A 16,599-nucleotide genomic window follows, 5' to 3' on the forward strand; every position below is an offset into this window, starting at 1 on the left:
TTCCTAACGCACTCTCATGCCTTGCTCGGCCCCCGCCCTCTTCCCTCCTACTGTCCTATTTCACTCACTTATCATCTGATGAGGTTTCTAGACAAGTCCACTCTATGAAAGTCTCATCCAAACAGGTGCTCCCTTGCTCCTTCAGAAGTATCAAGGACAACCTTGCCCCAGCCTTGGCTGATTTCTGCAATCACTCCTTTGCCACTGGATCCTTTCCTTCACCCCTCAAGCAATTGTTTGCGCACCCTCTCCTCAAAAAGCCTTTTGCCGACCCTTCGTGTCCAGCTAACTACCACCCTAACTCCATTACCCCCTTCCTGGGCAAACTCTTGGAGAAGCTGGCCATCTCCCAGCTTATCCACAACATTGAATCTGTTGGTTGCCTCCACGACCACCAGTTTGGCTTCAGAGCTGCCAGAGGCACGGAAACTAAGCTCCTGAGCACCCAGGAAGACTTGCTCTCTAATCTCGATTCCAACTCTCCTTCTGTTCTAATCCTTCGTGACCATTCCTCTGCCTTTGGTATGGGCAATCATGCCACCCTTATAAATCGGCTCCGGGATACCCTTGGCATCATGGACCTGGCTCTGAACTGGCTGACCTCCTTCCTCTCTGATCAACCTAAACTGGGCCATTTTCTCTCCTCCATCTCACTCTCCACCCGTGGTGTCCCTCAGGACTCTATCCTCTCACCTCAGCTTTTCAACAACTACATTGCCTCCCAGCCCATTTGATCTCCGCCTTCTCTCCTAACTTCCAGTGTAATGCGGATGACATGCAACTCTCCTTTAAGCATCCCTCCTCTGCCTCCACCTCTTCCTCTCTCATTCCTGACTGTCTATCTGCTATTCAGGCATGGTGCACGGCTAACAATCTCTGTCTTATTACCAGTCAGACTGAGAGCCTTCTCACTGGGACCCAGGCTCCCTCCTTCCCTCCTGCACTCTGGCTGTCCTCCACGGGCCACTCCCGTCACCCTCCTGTGAGGCAAAAAACTTTGGCGTCATCTTCGACTCTTCTCTCTCCTTCTCTCCTCACATCACAGACTTTATCTAGAATGCCCACGTTCTTCTTGAAAAAGGCCCATGTTCTTGTTGAAATTCTTCTGTGCAGATACAGTATTTAACCATGCTGCGCTTAGCTTTCTTTATAGGCATAGCTACATTTGACTACGTCTCCCATCAGCCCTAAGTGAATATAAGCATTATATAACTGGTGACTAGGCGCACCAGTGCCAGCTCACCTGAGACAAGCCGGTCTTCGCCGGTCCTTGATGAACCCCAGCGCAACCGGCGTTACCTCTTCTGCCCACTAGGTAAGATCACCCACGCCTGTGTGGTAGCTTATTCTTTTCTGGTATTTGTTCTGGAACCTTTATTTTTTAATGTATTTAGACCCCATGACCCCACTGGGGTTTCAGTGTTCTTGTATACCCTGTCCCTTTTGGCCGAGCATTCCTCCTCGGCAGAGGAGTGGAGTACTTTTGGCATCTACTGCTCATCTTGTGACTAACTTTTGTGAGTCATGGGCTTTCGAGAAAATCTCAACCTGCTGTTAGCAGCCCAATGAGCAGGCCACCTTTCAATTGTAAACAAATACATCGGAATGAAACTAGACGACTCTGAAGACTCGCATCATGCCCTCAGAACAACTATTTGCCCTAGGCTGAACACCACATTAGGGTTAGGGGCACGGCCTGCCCCCACCGTGAGCCCTACGGTACAAATTCCCGCCCTTGCTGCATGCTAATACAGGGCTCCCGTAGCGCTAGAAACTCCAGTCTCTGGCACCCGATTACAGATTACTCCGGAATTAGTCGAGGCCGAGCCTCCTTCAAAGGCTACCAGCCAACTTTATTCCCCTGCCCCTTTCCTGACTGCCCCTTCACTTTCCTTATGCAACAACAACAGGTGAAGGCCAAGTACCCCGCTCCATCAATCCCCCAAAGGAGCTGGAAGAAAATCTTCTTCTCATACAGGGTCTGGTGGGAAAATCGAAATGGCCCTTCTTAACACCAGGTCCCTTAACAGTCATTCTCGTGACAGTCATGACTCATTATTTATAGGGACTTAGACATAACGTGTCTCACAGAAACGTGAATCACAGATGCCAGCTGTACTATGATTGATTTGGCCATCCCAGGGATAATTCTTTTTTTATTTTAAATAGGGCACGCGGCCATGTTGGGGCGGGAGGGTAGCATTTATTGCAAAAAGTGCCTATTCAAATTCTTCATATCTCCATGCGAATGCCAAGATTGTGAGATCCTTCACATTAAAATGACACAGACAAACCATAGCTGTATTTCTTCCAGATTTACCGCCCACCATTGGTAATGCTGCGTTTCAATGAGGAGATTATTCAGCTACTGGTCAAATTTAGTGGGCCAAATTGGGCCACCCTCTTTTTAGGGGATCTAAATCATTGCCGGGGAATCCCTATGGATAAAGAGGCCATTTACCTGGAATTGGGCCTCAACAACATCAATCCCCAAGTTCACAATAATGAGCCGGCTGCTGCGAGCAATAGCAAGCTAGATTGGGTTGTTACTAGAAGTCTCATGGCACATATTGACTGCACGTGTATATGGTCATACCACTACACTGTCGATTTTCATATCCATCTTCAGGGCCCCTCCCTGAAAATCCCTAACAATATTTGAAAAGTCATAAGTCGGAATTTCACCAAAGTACTCCCTCCAGACATACAAGCCTGCCTGGAGTTACTCATGGTATATACAGTTTGCACTGACTCCACGGAGTCCTTGATGAACTCCTTCTCCACTAGCCTTGTGGTCATGTTAGATAGAATAGCTCTGCTGTGGCTGAAGTCGTAGCGCTCAAAAAAGGGCCAAAAGAAAAATAGAGCCCTGGTGACTGAAATGTCTGTCTGATAAAAATGAATGAAAATGAAAATGAACACTCCTGGAAAGCTCTGCAAAAATGATACGAACTTAACATAGTGCAAACCAAGAAGAACTTCTTTAATACTCAGATCAATGAGGCCACAAACAGCATAGGAAAACTCTTCGAGATTTTAAAATCTCTGGAGAAACCCAAGGCGCACTCCATAACACTCTTGCCCACAGATCAGGACTGCACAAAAGTACAGGCTGCTTTCAAAGTGAAAATACCAAAAGCCAGAGATAAAATTTAAAAAGTCTTCGCCGCTTCGACTCCAATTAGAGAAACACTGGTTTCCACTGTTATGACCCAGGAACATCTTAAATTCACACTGTCCCCGATCTCCATCTCTGACATGAGAAGTATGCTCTCCACCATGCGACCTACCTCATATCCAGAAAACGTTCTCCCACCCAAACTGATTCTGGAACGCAAGGAGTTATTTGCACCTTTTCTTACCCGCCTTGTTAAATCAACTTTTTGGGACAATCTTGTCCCTGACTCAATGAAGACAGTTACAGTTACCTCCTGCTCAATAAACCTGGATTGGACCCCAAAGACCCAACCAACTTTAGAACCCATCACAAATTGCAATTTCCACTTAAAAAAACTTGACAAAGCTGCTACATCTCAACCTCAAGTGTTTGTGGAAATGAATGGTGTTCTTCACAACAGGAAATCAGGTTTCAGACCAGCACCTGCAAAGCACGGCTCTCGTCGATCTTCAAACACACATGTTGAATATCATGGATAGTGGAAGAAAAAGTATTCTGGTCCTACTCAATCCGTCGGTGGCATTCGACCACGATCGCCTCCTTCACACACTCTGTCATCTGAACAATTGCTCAAAGGAGGCTATTGAATGTATCTAGTCTTTCCTGTCCCATCGGGTGTCCAGAATTTGAGGAGAAGCATTTTCATCAGCAGCCCCCATCAAGAGTGGCGTGCCTGATTGTCTCCAGTGTTGTTTAACCTGGACTTAAGACCTCTCTGGTCGCTTCTCGAGGATTCTGTCATATTTTTTACAAACTACGCGGACGACACATAGTTAGACCTGGAAATCAGTGGTGATCATGCACTAGACTTCTCCAATCTTCTCTCTACATGTAACCTAATCGAATCATGGATGACCAGAAATTGGATGTGCCTCAACGGAAGCAAAACTGACCTTCTGATTTTTGTCTCCCGGCAGGCACGTTCAAAGCTGAACCTGGACTATAAAAACTTAAAAAATGAGAAGTGTACTATCCCCTTAGAATCCTCCATGAGTGTGGATGCCTACGCCAACCAGAACAGCAGAAATCGCAACTACTACCTTCGCCTGCTTAATAACATCCGGCCTTTTCTTACTGAAAAGAACTGTGCCACTATTGCTCGAGCAACAATACTTTCGAGGCTGGATTATTGTAATGCCCTGCTGACTGGTGCTAAGAACTCCTGCCTGATGAAATGCTACATCATACAGAATGATGCTGTACGCATAATTAAAAGAATCCCATTAAGAAATCATACATCCATCCACAGGAGAGATCTCCACTGGCTACCAGTGCGGAATGCACTAACTTTAAAGTTGGCACCCTTGTACATTGCTGCCTCTTTGGGACCTCTCCCCCTAACTGAAAATCTTTGGTCTCTCGCTATACTTCTATCAGATCACTACGCTGCTCCAACTTGGCGCAGGTGAATTTTCCTGGTTGTAAATGCTCAAATGAACTAGCTAGATCATTTCCAGTTAGCGCTGCTAAGTTTTGGAATACACTCCCACTGCCCCTAAGACTGGAAGAGAACACAAGGGCTTTCTGTAGAGCATTAAAAACTTTTCTCTTCAAGTAATTTGATTGCCCAAAACTCGGTTGGCCCCCCCTAGGATCTTGACTATCTTGTCTATTTGTTTGTTTACCCCGAGTAACTGTGTACGCTGATGCCTGCAGGCTTTCGGCGCATTATAAATAAATGAATAAAATACATTTCAGCTTCACCTCCTCAGAGTCATTCTCCCTTTCCTCACCTTCCCTCAGAAACTCAATTTATATATTTATTAAGAATTTTTATACCATCGTGCCACAAGCCGACAGGCTTCAATGTCTCCAGAGCTCTGGTCCTCTCTAGGCTTGAATACTACTGGCTGCACCCTCACCTAAAACCAATTTCAAAAGAATCGGTGTCATTTACCAAAAATGCCGGACTTCCATTATCCAACATTTTCAGTAAATAGCACCTGCCCGGGAATCAGGCCCTGCCCTGTGTGTTTGCATCTTAACCTTGGCTTTCCCAACATTTGAAGACTTTACATTTTTCTGCCTTTGGTGTTTTTTCCTTAATGTTGGCATTCCCGTAGGTGGACTTCAGCTTTTTATACATAGGAGCCTTAATGCTTTTTTTTAAAAACGTTCTTTTTTAACAATGTATATATAATATAACTTATATATTGTGTACCATATTTGTCTGTTGTTCCTATCGACAGTTTTTGTTTTGATGAATGTTTTATTCATTAGGCTGATTGAGAACTTCGTAGTTCAGTGTGCAGGAGCTACCAGGTAATTAAGTCATTCCACACTCGCTCTTTGGTGTATATATATATATATATATGTATATATATATATATATATATATATATATATATATATATATATATATATATATTTGTATTTTTTTCCTCAATCCTTGCCCTGGTGAGTGTGCTCCCTTTGAGACTCCATTTGCACCCAAAATTAGTGATACTTGCCCCTTCCCTCGCCCGCCTGCATCCCCTCGCTCCCCACTTCCTGGCTGCAATGTAACCCACCTCCTGAGCCCACCCCGCAATTCCATTGGCCCTGCAGTCCCAAGTGCTCAGCCACAGCGTGCTGCTAGCCCCCCAGGCCTCCATTTCATCGATCCTTGCCCCAGGTGAGTGTGCTCCCTTTGAGACCCATTTGCACCCAAAATTACTGAAAATTGCACCCTCCCTCGTCTGCCGGCATCCCCTCGCTGCCCGCTTCCTGGCTGCAATGTAACTCGCCTCCCAAGCCCGCCCTGCAATCCCATTGGTCCTGCTGTCCCCAGTGCCCAGCCACAGTGTGCTGCTAGCCCCCCCAGGCCTCCATTTCCTCGATCCTTGCCCCAGGTGAGTGTGCTCCCTTTGAGACCCATTTGTGCCCAACATTAGTGAAACTTGCCCCTTCCCTCGCCCGCCCACATCCCTTCACTCCCCGCTTCCTGGTTGCAATGTAACCCACCTCTCGAGCCTGCCCCGTGATCCTATTGGTCCTGCTGTCCCCAGTGCCCAGCCACAGCATGCTGCTAGCCCCCCAGGCCTCCATTTCCTCGATCCTTGCCCCAGGTGAGTGTGCTCCCTTTGAGACCCATTTGCGCCCAAAATTAGTGAAACTTGCCCCTTCCCTCGCCCGCACGCATCCCCTCGCACCCAGCTTCCTGGCTGCAATGTAACCCGCCTCTCAAGCCCGCCATGCAATCCCATTGGCTCTTCAAAGAGAACATTACTGATCATTCCAGGGCAGCCCTCTGCCCGGCAGCCCATCAGCGAAGGACACTGAGTCAAAGGACGGCTCCAACGAGGCGGCTCCAGATAGTATCTGCAGGTATCTGCAGGAGAAGCAAGAAGCCAGTAGCCTGCCGTCAACCAGCACCAACCAAAAAGTAAGTGTGGCAAGGGTGGGGACTGAAGCAATTACTTCACGCCAGAAAGCCCTACCACTCTTACATAAAAAAATCTTACTGTGTTTTAGAAAGTGTGCCTAATATCATCACTATTGTATAGTTGAACCTAGAAAGTGTGCCAAATAGCGTCACTGTGCTAAAGCTGAATCTAGACAGTATGCCCAATAGCATCACTGTGGTATAGTTGAACCTATAAAGTGTGCCCAATATCACCACTGTGCTAAAGTTAAACTTAGAAAGTATGTCCAATAGTGTCACTGTGGTATAGATGAACCTATAAAGTGTGCCCAATATCACCACTGTGCTAAAGTTAAACTTAGAAAGTGTGCCCAATAGTGTCACTGTGGTATAGTTGAACCTAGAAAGTGTGCCAAATAGCGTTGCTGTGGTATAGTTGAACCTAGAAAGTGTGCCCAATATCACCACTGTGCTAAAGTTAAACTTAGAAAGTATGCCCAATAGTGTCACTGTGGTATAGATGAACCTAGAAAGTGTGCCCAATATCACCACTGTGCTAAAGTTAAACTTAGAAAGTATGCCCAATAGTGTCATTGTGGTATAGTTGAACCTAGAAAGTGTGCCAAATAGCGTCACTGTGCTAAAGCTGAATCTAGACAGTATGCCCAATAGCGTTGCTGTGGTATAGTTGAATCTAGAAATTGTGCCTAATAGCATCACTGTGGTATAGTTGAATCTAGAAAGTGTGCCTAATCGCGTCACTGCGGTATAGTTGAATTTAGAAAGTGTGCCTAATAGCATGACTGTGCTAAAGTTCAACCTAGAAAGCCTGCCTAATAGCGACTCAGTGTTATAGTTTGAATTTAGAAAGTGTTCCCAACAAGTGTGCCTAATAGCGTCACTGTGGTATAGTTGAATGTAGAAAGTGTGCCTAATAGCGTCACTGTGCCAAAGTTTGAACTTAGAAAGTGTGCCTAATAGCGAAACTGTGGTATTGTTGAATTTAGAAAGTGTGCCTAATATCATTAGGGCGTTCAACCTACCATCGCTTTGAGATCATACCAATGATACATAAGGTGCTATATAAATGCCAAGTAACCTAACATAATATAACATATGTCATTAGAAACTGTGCATAGGGTCACTGAATAGTACTTTGTGCCAGAGTCCAAACTTGGAATGTGTTAATTTGTCATTCGACAATCGTGCATTGGAAAACATGTTCTCCCAGAGATGTCCACTAGAGGGCAGTAAATACACACTTTCAGTACCTATTTTTATTTTAATTGTGGTTTTGCAACGTGCCAGATTGCAGCAAAACTGCTTCAGAGAGCAGGGAAGGTATGAGGCAAGCACGTCATGTCGCAGTGCTGACTCACATTCGGGGAGGAGGAGATGAAACAACAATAAGCAATGCAGTGCACAAGATTTCAGTATTTACGAAATGTACATGGTTCAAGTGAAAGGAGTAAGCCTCAGTCAGTTGTGCACCGTGAAAAACATGAACTGCATTACAGGGCGACCTGACGGACGCTGCTGGGCCCTGGAAACTCCAGGGTCATGGGCATAAAGGGGGGTTCGAAAGGTTATCACTGGGTCTGGCAGTCACTTGTGAAGGCCGGCAGAATGTTGCAAGTGATTAGATGAGCTGGTCAGGACATTATAGTTGCAAGCAATTAGCTAATTAATTCATCTTTTATAATGCACTTAATACCAGAGACCAGTCTCTAAGCGCGGGCCGGGATTCGAATCTGTGTTGCTCTGCGTTCAAAACACCCCGTTCCCTGTTTTCAACATTCATTTTAAACAAGCCTTATTTCCAAAATCAACGAGTCCATAAAACAATCACAGCACCCTGATGCATGACATCCCCTTTTGGATGCCGTGCTTTCAAGGCCACCATAACCCGTTACCGCTGCTGCCGCGACCCCAAACTACTGTCCTTTCTATGCCATCCCGGTCGTCATCCGCTCGGTCGCATGATGTTCGCGGCAAGGACCAGTGTGGCTCATGTCCTCAAGCGACTCACCCGTAGTGGCAGCAGGTGAGATCCGCGCTAAGGGATTCCGACCAGGGTTTACACGAGCACGCTTCCAGGCTCCACAATCCATCTCATTTGGAGCCAGACAGTACTTTCTCTTGCAGTTGGCCTGGCTGTACCCTGTTTTACTCTTCTCTGTTTAGGCACCGGCCAGACCCTCATTCCTCGTTTTGCCGGTGTATTTGTATTTTGTTTATTTGTATAGCGCGCCTGGCCCAAAGGCATCTGGGCGCATATATTTAGGTTACAGCGACATAGTAAGAATCAATGACAACAACTTTGGTTACAGTGAAATAGTATGTGGTGGACTTCCCTTCCCTGACTTCAGGATACTGGGACACAATGACCTCACTGTTTTCATGTCAATTTGGACACATCGCAGACTAGCTAAAAAGAAAATCTGGTGTATGTGGTGCAGGCATTTACTGTGGCATAGAATGAGGGGCTTTGGAATGCTAGTGGCCCTTGTGAGATGTGACTTGTCAGAGAAAGGGGCCATTAGCACTTTGCATTCCGCACTTGTGCGGGCCCTGCCCTGTAATAAAAGATAGCGCTTAAAAGAAATATGCAACAACAAAATAAATAATCCTTTATCACCATTTCACGGAGGCAAACCTACCTCTGTGTTTTACACTTCAAAAAAGCACCCTTTTCCTTGTTTTCAGTAACGAGGATGCGTACCAGAGAGCAGTGTAAGTGCCACCACCGGGGTTGTCTTGCTTCCAAGACAAACAGGTTGCCCCAAGCTATCCTCCCGGCCCTAACCAAGAATGGTAAGATTCAAAACCGGGCGATGCAGGAACCAAGGGCTGCATACAATCAATAGAGAACCTAAAGACTTGATGGTGGGAGTGGTCTGGCAGAGTACGTTAAGTGGAAGCCATGCTCGTCAGGTGGCCGTTAAGCTTGCTGAAGTGTGGAGAGAAGGTTTCATTCCTGGTGTTCAGAGGTAGGTGGTTCCAGTGTTAGGATGCAAGCGCCATGAGCGCGGCCTCCATGCTTGAGTCTGTGGTACTTAGGAGTGGAGACGCTTTTTTGGCGGCTGAGCGTATGGCTCTTTATGCTGGTAGCCAGGTATTGTGGAGGAGGCTGAAGGATGTATGAATGATTCTGTGTTCCACGGGAAGGCAATTCATGGTTCTCCTGGAGGGACAATTGGGATCCAAAGGTTTGAGAGAGAAAGCGCGCCTGGTTGCTTTGTTTTGTAGGAGTTGAAGGTGCTGGGTGGATTCCTTTGGGATCCTAGGGAGGAGCTGTTGCAATAGTCTAGCCCTGAGAGAAAGAGGTCTTGGGGCAGCAATGATTTTTTCTGCAGCGTTAGTAGGGATGGGAAGATATTCTCTCCATCATGTGTAACTGGAAATAGTTCCTTTGTGTAGTCTAGGTATTAGAGGGACGAAGGTTAGCTGCTCAGCTAGTATGCCTAGGTTTATGGCGGCCAGGAAGGAAGCATTTTCCTAATGTTGCTTGTAGGAAAAAAACAAATAATTTTCTGAATCACAGAGGCCCCCTAACAAAGCAACCTAATTGTTCAGAATTTGCAAAGAACTACGTGTATCTGACCAAGAGAAGAACCCTCATTCCACCAACTGCATTAATAATCCCATGGTGGCTCTTAATCATCCATATTTCCCCATCATGCTCAGTGATGATGGTAGAGTCATTCATTGAGTAGGCTTCCTCGGGTCAAACATCACCCTTTCTAGATTGCTCCCTTAAGTGTCCACTATCTACTCTCTTATAAACATCATTAACCCATTCATTGCGGCATGGCTTGCACATCCTTCAAAAATACCTAGTGACTCAATTACTAGAGAACACCTACACCAGCCCTTAATGACTGAGCAAACTACCGCCCAATCTCTGTTTCTTTCTGCAAACATTGCTTGTTCTGCTAACATGCTTTGCAGATAATGCAATGTTAATCAACATTCATTGTTGTGTCTCAATACGCGAGAACACAATGAAAGTTGAATGACAGCAATCGCCTCAGAATAAAGACTCAGAAACAAAGGTACTGTGAACGAGTATAGACATGCGTAGTAGCCCAGTAGTTAAGGGGTTTAGAACTTTGAATTTCCCCTTTTTGTTGTTTTAAGACAAAGATGTAATCATCAGTGTCATCTTGGAGCACACCAACAGAAAAGGATGTTAAAAAGCCTCAAGCATTGGCCATTTAGTTGGCTGCTGTGGCGCTCTCCTGTTGCGCTGCTGCGGTATGAGGCCATGGCTCATGCTACAAAGTGTCACTAATAGACTTACTCTGAAGGGCAGCGTTGGCTGCTACAAAGTATTCATAAGTTACTTCATTGCAGGAAACATCGTTTAACTCTGTAGTGCTATGATGCAATCATGTCTTTGGTTAATTTGCAAATAAATCTATTTTTTTTTTTTACAAGACTCTTGGTGTCCTCTGAGATGGCACTGGTGATTAATAACTAATGATGGGGACCCCTTAAGCAGCTCATCTAAATCTGACAATAATCTTTTACTCTTAAAATTGATGTTTTCCCTCTTTTTTTAAACAAGAATTGCCAAAGCCAATTTTCAAAGCTAGACCTATTGGCGTTGCCTATACTTGTTATTTTCTGTCAATTATACAGGTCACATGAGTGTCAACAAAATCTTCATATCAGCAACTGGATCCGGTGGAATGCACTTGCAAATGGTTTTCACTGGGCCTTTATCATTTCCCTTAGCACTAGTCGTTGGCAAGTGGTGGTTGCCTCTTGGGGAACTGTGGTGCATGTGGACAATGTGAGGGACGAGTAGCTTTTTATGCCTCGGTAGTGGTTTGAGTGGTTTGCAGCTTGGGCTTGAAATGTTTATCTCTGCTGGATCCAGTAGCTGGCATATCTGTCTTGGGAGGATAGCTCAGCGGCAACGTGCTTGCCTTGGAAGCAAGACGACATGAAGCAACACAGGTTCGAACCCCGGGTCCGCGCTTAGAAACCTCTGGGTATTGAGCATGTTATAAATAACCTATCATATCACATGGGTTTTTGTAAATCCTCTGAATCGCTATGAAGGAAGTTCCAGTAGTGGCTCTATCGTATCAGTTATTTTGTCATTGTTTATTTGAATATATGTCTACAGTCCTTACAACTGTACTTAGTAGAAGCTATCATTGAGCCTGTCCTACTGACTCACATTTTTCACCTGACGATACGGAGCCATGGTAGAAATGTTAGTGAACTTTTTCCAAACGGCTTCTACTTGAACCCGTTTCTCTCTCCTCTTGCTCGATATTCACGCTCTTCATCTGGACCCCCCATTCACATTCCAGTTCTAGTTTCCAACTGCAATTTTCTCAACTACTTCTGCGGCTGCCAACATCTTCTGGACTCCCACCGCCTTATGGCCTTTGCACCCTGCACGGAATCGTAGAATCACAGAATACCGTTTGCCTCCTCCCAGCCAACGGTATGCTAGTTTTTGATTCTTCACATATTCACTACACCGCAACAACGAAACAAACCACACATAGCCTTGCACAACAGCACATGACAACTACCGACCGAAAATGCACACCTACGCTCAGCGAACGGTGTAAACTGAACTGAAGCTGCCAACAGCACATCACAGCTCTCTTTTGCTTTTTCCCGCTCAGTCCTACTAACTTACCCCCCACCCCCACAAAGTACTGTCTTTCTTTTCAGATCTGCGGTATAAATATCATTTAAAATAACATAACATGACATTGTCTATATCTTCCTAAACCAGCATTGTGGCAGAGAACTGTGCATGACTGCCGGAGCTCAACTCTCTGCAACCTCTTTAAAATCCTGCTCCCTCGTTTGAATGAATGAATGAAATAGGATGTATACAGCACAAACTAAGGCCAGAGGGCATCTAGACACTAAACGAAACAAGAGTAGACCGGAAGACCACTGAGGCAAAAACCAGGTAAAAACATGACTCAAAATAAGTGTGTTTTAATGCTTTTATGAAAGTCCAGGAGATCCTGCATGGTAAGTAACTGCCCCAGAGTCATGCTGGAAATTGACATTTTATTATGCTATTAAGAACTAATTTATGACTTGCAATATTACATTTTCCATACTGAAAGTTACCATCCGGTTTTGAGATTGCCGGAGGAAAAATAGCCTGTTTAGGCACCTGTTTAATACATGTTACTGTGTGCCTCCCTCTTTACATCCTGTTCATTTGCTAGATTAGACTCGGTTCAAAATGCCTATTCTTGTGCCTTTCCCCTCACACTTTGACCTCTAACGCTAGGGAAGCAGAAGTATATGAAGGGCAGCTGGCCTGCCATTGATAAGGGGATAAGTGTGATATACACCTTTTACAAGCAGAAAGGCCTCCACAATCTTGTTGATTGTTCAACCATCTCATACCTTGCTGAATGGCTAACCATCTCATACCTTGTTGATTGGCTAACCATATCCATTCCTCTTGATGTTTCAAAGCTAAATATGGGGGCCTTTTTGGAGTCTGAGTGAGGGATTTAAGTCAACTCTCCCTTGAAATATGAGGTCATGTACTGGTCGCTGTCGGCGCCTCTTCCTTCCCAATATTCATGAGGTGCTGGTCAAGCCATCCACCTACCTTTCCTGTGCTTGACTTATCTGATCCACTACCTGATAACACTCAGACTTTTCTTGTTGACTTAAAGACCCCCGCTCATTAGTCGAAGGCCCTCTTTCTCCACCTCACATTCATCTACTCACACTAAGCGCAGCTCATTTTAACATAGCATAGCTTTCTAATTGCTGTGGCAATGCATCTTGGTCGCATCAGACTGTGATTTAGGAGGATAAAGCAGCATAGGATTTAGGGGAGGCTCTGACCCAGACTGCATCGGTATTAGGTACACTTGATGCAAGGACAAGGGCTTCTGATCTCAAGATCTTCTCACGTCTAGGAGTGCCAGGCTTGCATCATATCCGGAAATGTGTCAGCTGATCCCTAGCAGGGACGTCACTTGGGGATCGCCAGGGGTCCCAACTGTGACCCCCCTGGCAACTCCTGTGCAACCCCTGGCACTGCCTCTACGACCCCTGGTTATGGGTTACAAAGGCAGAGGGGACCAAAAGTAAAGATGGTTCGGACTTGGGGCCCTCTTTACATTCATTTCTTTTTTAAGTCAGTCTGACCTTAGAAATGATTTCTGTTACGGTTTTACATAACAGAAATGATTTATTTTCAGTGTCAGAGTGACTTCCTAAAGAAACAATTTCTTAAGTCTGAGGCCCCTGTCCCGCAGGACATGCAATGCTCCGGTTCCCCTGCTCTGCGCATTACAGGGGCCAGAGCTGAGAGCCAGAGTGGCCTACCTTCAGAGGAGTTCCACGGAGGAACAACAGATTCGGAAAAAGGTAATTAAATTGTTTCTTTGTAAATGGGTGTGTGCGTGCATGCAAGAGTATGTGTGTGTGTGTGTGTGTGTGTGTGAATGTTATGTAATGTGTGTGAGTGAGTGCATGGTGTATGGGTGGCTGGTTGGGTGTGTGAGCGAATGGGTGCATGAGTAAACGAGCATGTGAATGCTGTGTGAATGTGTGTGCTTATGTTCAATGCCTGGATTACTTAGCAGTAATCTTCATTACTGCTAGACCTACTATTCCTCATCTCAGTACTTGCATATGAAGCACCTTGCCTCATATGCAAGTACTGGGACGAGGAGGAGGGATGTGGAGGTAATGCTGGGCCAAGGAGCTGATGTTGGGGATGTAGTAGGAGAATGGGAGGGAGACGGGACATGTGGGGAGGGTGATGTATGGGGTGGTGCACTAAATCTTATGGGCATCCATGATAAAGCAGGCATGATATTTGTTACTAGTGGCTAGACTGGCATTTTGGTACAGCCAGTCTAGTAATTTCTTACTGTGGCATGACATTTTTACTGGGCATCTATAATAAAGTAAGCATGATAAGTGTTACTACCTGTCTAGACTGGCCTTTGGGTGCGTCAGTCTAGTCATTTCTTACTGTGTCATGGCATATTTTCTGGGCATCTATAATGAAGAGGAGAGGTCTTGCATGATATTGTGAAAGGAGGGAGACTGAGGAAGGGTCCAGACTGTGAGTAACCCCTGATGGAGCCTTCTCAGGAGAAACATTTCTGTTTTATTGCACTAGATTAGAGCTGGGCATTTCAGTGCCGGATTTGTAAGCTTTTTGGTTGGCCATTTATTTCAGCTTTTGTGCTATGGCTCAGGGCTGCCAGGAGGCTAAGGACTTGGGAAGATTAGGATTTAGACTTTTCTCTTGGGTACATCATTGGACATGACTTTGTAGAGTAGGGACGCAGACTCTTAAGCTTAGAGTAAGAACTTTATTATTTGTACACAGGGGTGTTTTTAGGTCTGGAAAAGATATGGGGCTACACTAATGTCAGGACTGTCGGGACTTGGGGCTAGCTAGCCTTTTGTTTGTATCCCCTGAGCTTCTATCCGGGGCTACACCCAAAAGACCCGGGGCTATAGCCCCCTCTGCAACCCCCAGTAAGGCCTCTGTGTGTACATTTGTCCTTGGCAATACGGAACGCCTTGAGAAAAACGCCCTCTTGAGTCATTCGTCTTGACACTGTTTGCTTGAGAAACATCCTTAATAGTTTCCGACGGTTCCCTAGTTCCTTTAGGTGTCTGCCCCAACCCCTTCGCTATCAGAATTCTGAATAAAAGCATCTTTGGTGAAACGCGGTTCTGCTGCGTCATGTGCGTCATTGCTGGTCGCAACACAGCAGGCCTGCTAGAGGGACAATGGGGAGGATGTCTGGATCTGATGCAGCATCTACAATCCCTCTGCCCCGTCTGCCTTCCCGGCCCTACAGTGTGACGGCCAGATGGACCGCGGGGAGGAGGGCAGGGCCGCAGAGCGCAGAACGCTGCGCCACATGCCGATTCTCTCTGATCTCACAGGCCGCCTTCGTGCTCCGTCTGCCGGACATCCGGAGAGGCGGCCTGGGTGGCTGAGGGCGTTCCATGTAGCAACGTTACAACTCTTCGCTTTGCAATTGCTTGTTATTACATTCCATATTGGTTCTCGTGGGCCTAAATTAATAATGACACAATAACTGCAACCATCCGAATGTAAATGAAAAGAATAGAACTTAATGAACTGTTCACAGCCAGCACTTAGAAGCTTGAGCCCTCTGTGCGCCCACCTTCTGCAACCATGCCATATCTACTGCTCCCAATTCTCCTTTCCTGCCGCCAGTCTACCCCCCATTTACGCAGCCCAATTCCTCTGCAGCCAACATGTTTTCCCTACACACAGCCAGTCAGCGGTGTCGTAATCAGTGGCAGGGCTTTAAGTGGGCTGGGGCCCTCCAGGATATGACATTTGGCCACACAACGTGCCTCCTTTTAGGGGCAGACCAGCCTTCCTTTCCTGGCATCCCGCCTCTGGTTTGGCATGGCTTATCCTTCAATGCCTGAAAGCATTGAAAAACAGAAGGAGCCAAACGGCCACGTTAATACCTCACTGCCAATGATCGCCAGAGAGCGCTCGTAGAAGGACAACCTTCCTTTTGTCAAACCTGCCTTCCATCTTATTGCCCTCAAAGCACAAGTGCGATTCAAGTTCTTTCTTTGTATGTGCAATTGATTGGACATAGCGTTTTCACTTTTGGAGGTTGGGCTGCAAAAGTGAGCGTGGAACATCAGGCCATCTACTTTTCTGCCATAGGAGCTTTGACTTGCATGGTACATACAAATTGCTGCTTAACCCGCCAATAATCTTATGTGATCTTACAAACATTGTACATAAATTATAAGTGTTGGGGTGTTATATAAGTTCTTGTAAAGTTCTCAGCATTGTTCACAAGATCCCACTAGCTTCTGACAAGTTATAAGATGCTATAGTAACCATAAAAGTCGTTTCTAGGAGAGGGGTTTGAGGAGAGGATGAAAGATAGAGAGAAGAGAGAGGAAAAGAGAGGCGGGAAAGGGATGTAGAAACCTGAGACAAAATGAAGAATAGCATGTGAGAACCGGAAAGAGGCAAAAGAAATGGACAGAAGTAGGCAAGAGTAGAGGCAGGAGAAGGGAGCACAGGGAGTGAAAATGAGGC

This window comes from Ambystoma mexicanum, chromosome 2p (assembly GCF_040938575.1).
Source record: "Ambystoma mexicanum isolate Mex_15411 chromosome 2p, UKY_AmexF1_1, whole genome shotgun sequence".
Taxonomy (NCBI): domain Eukaryota; kingdom Metazoa; phylum Chordata; class Amphibia; order Caudata; family Ambystomatidae; genus Ambystoma; species Ambystoma mexicanum.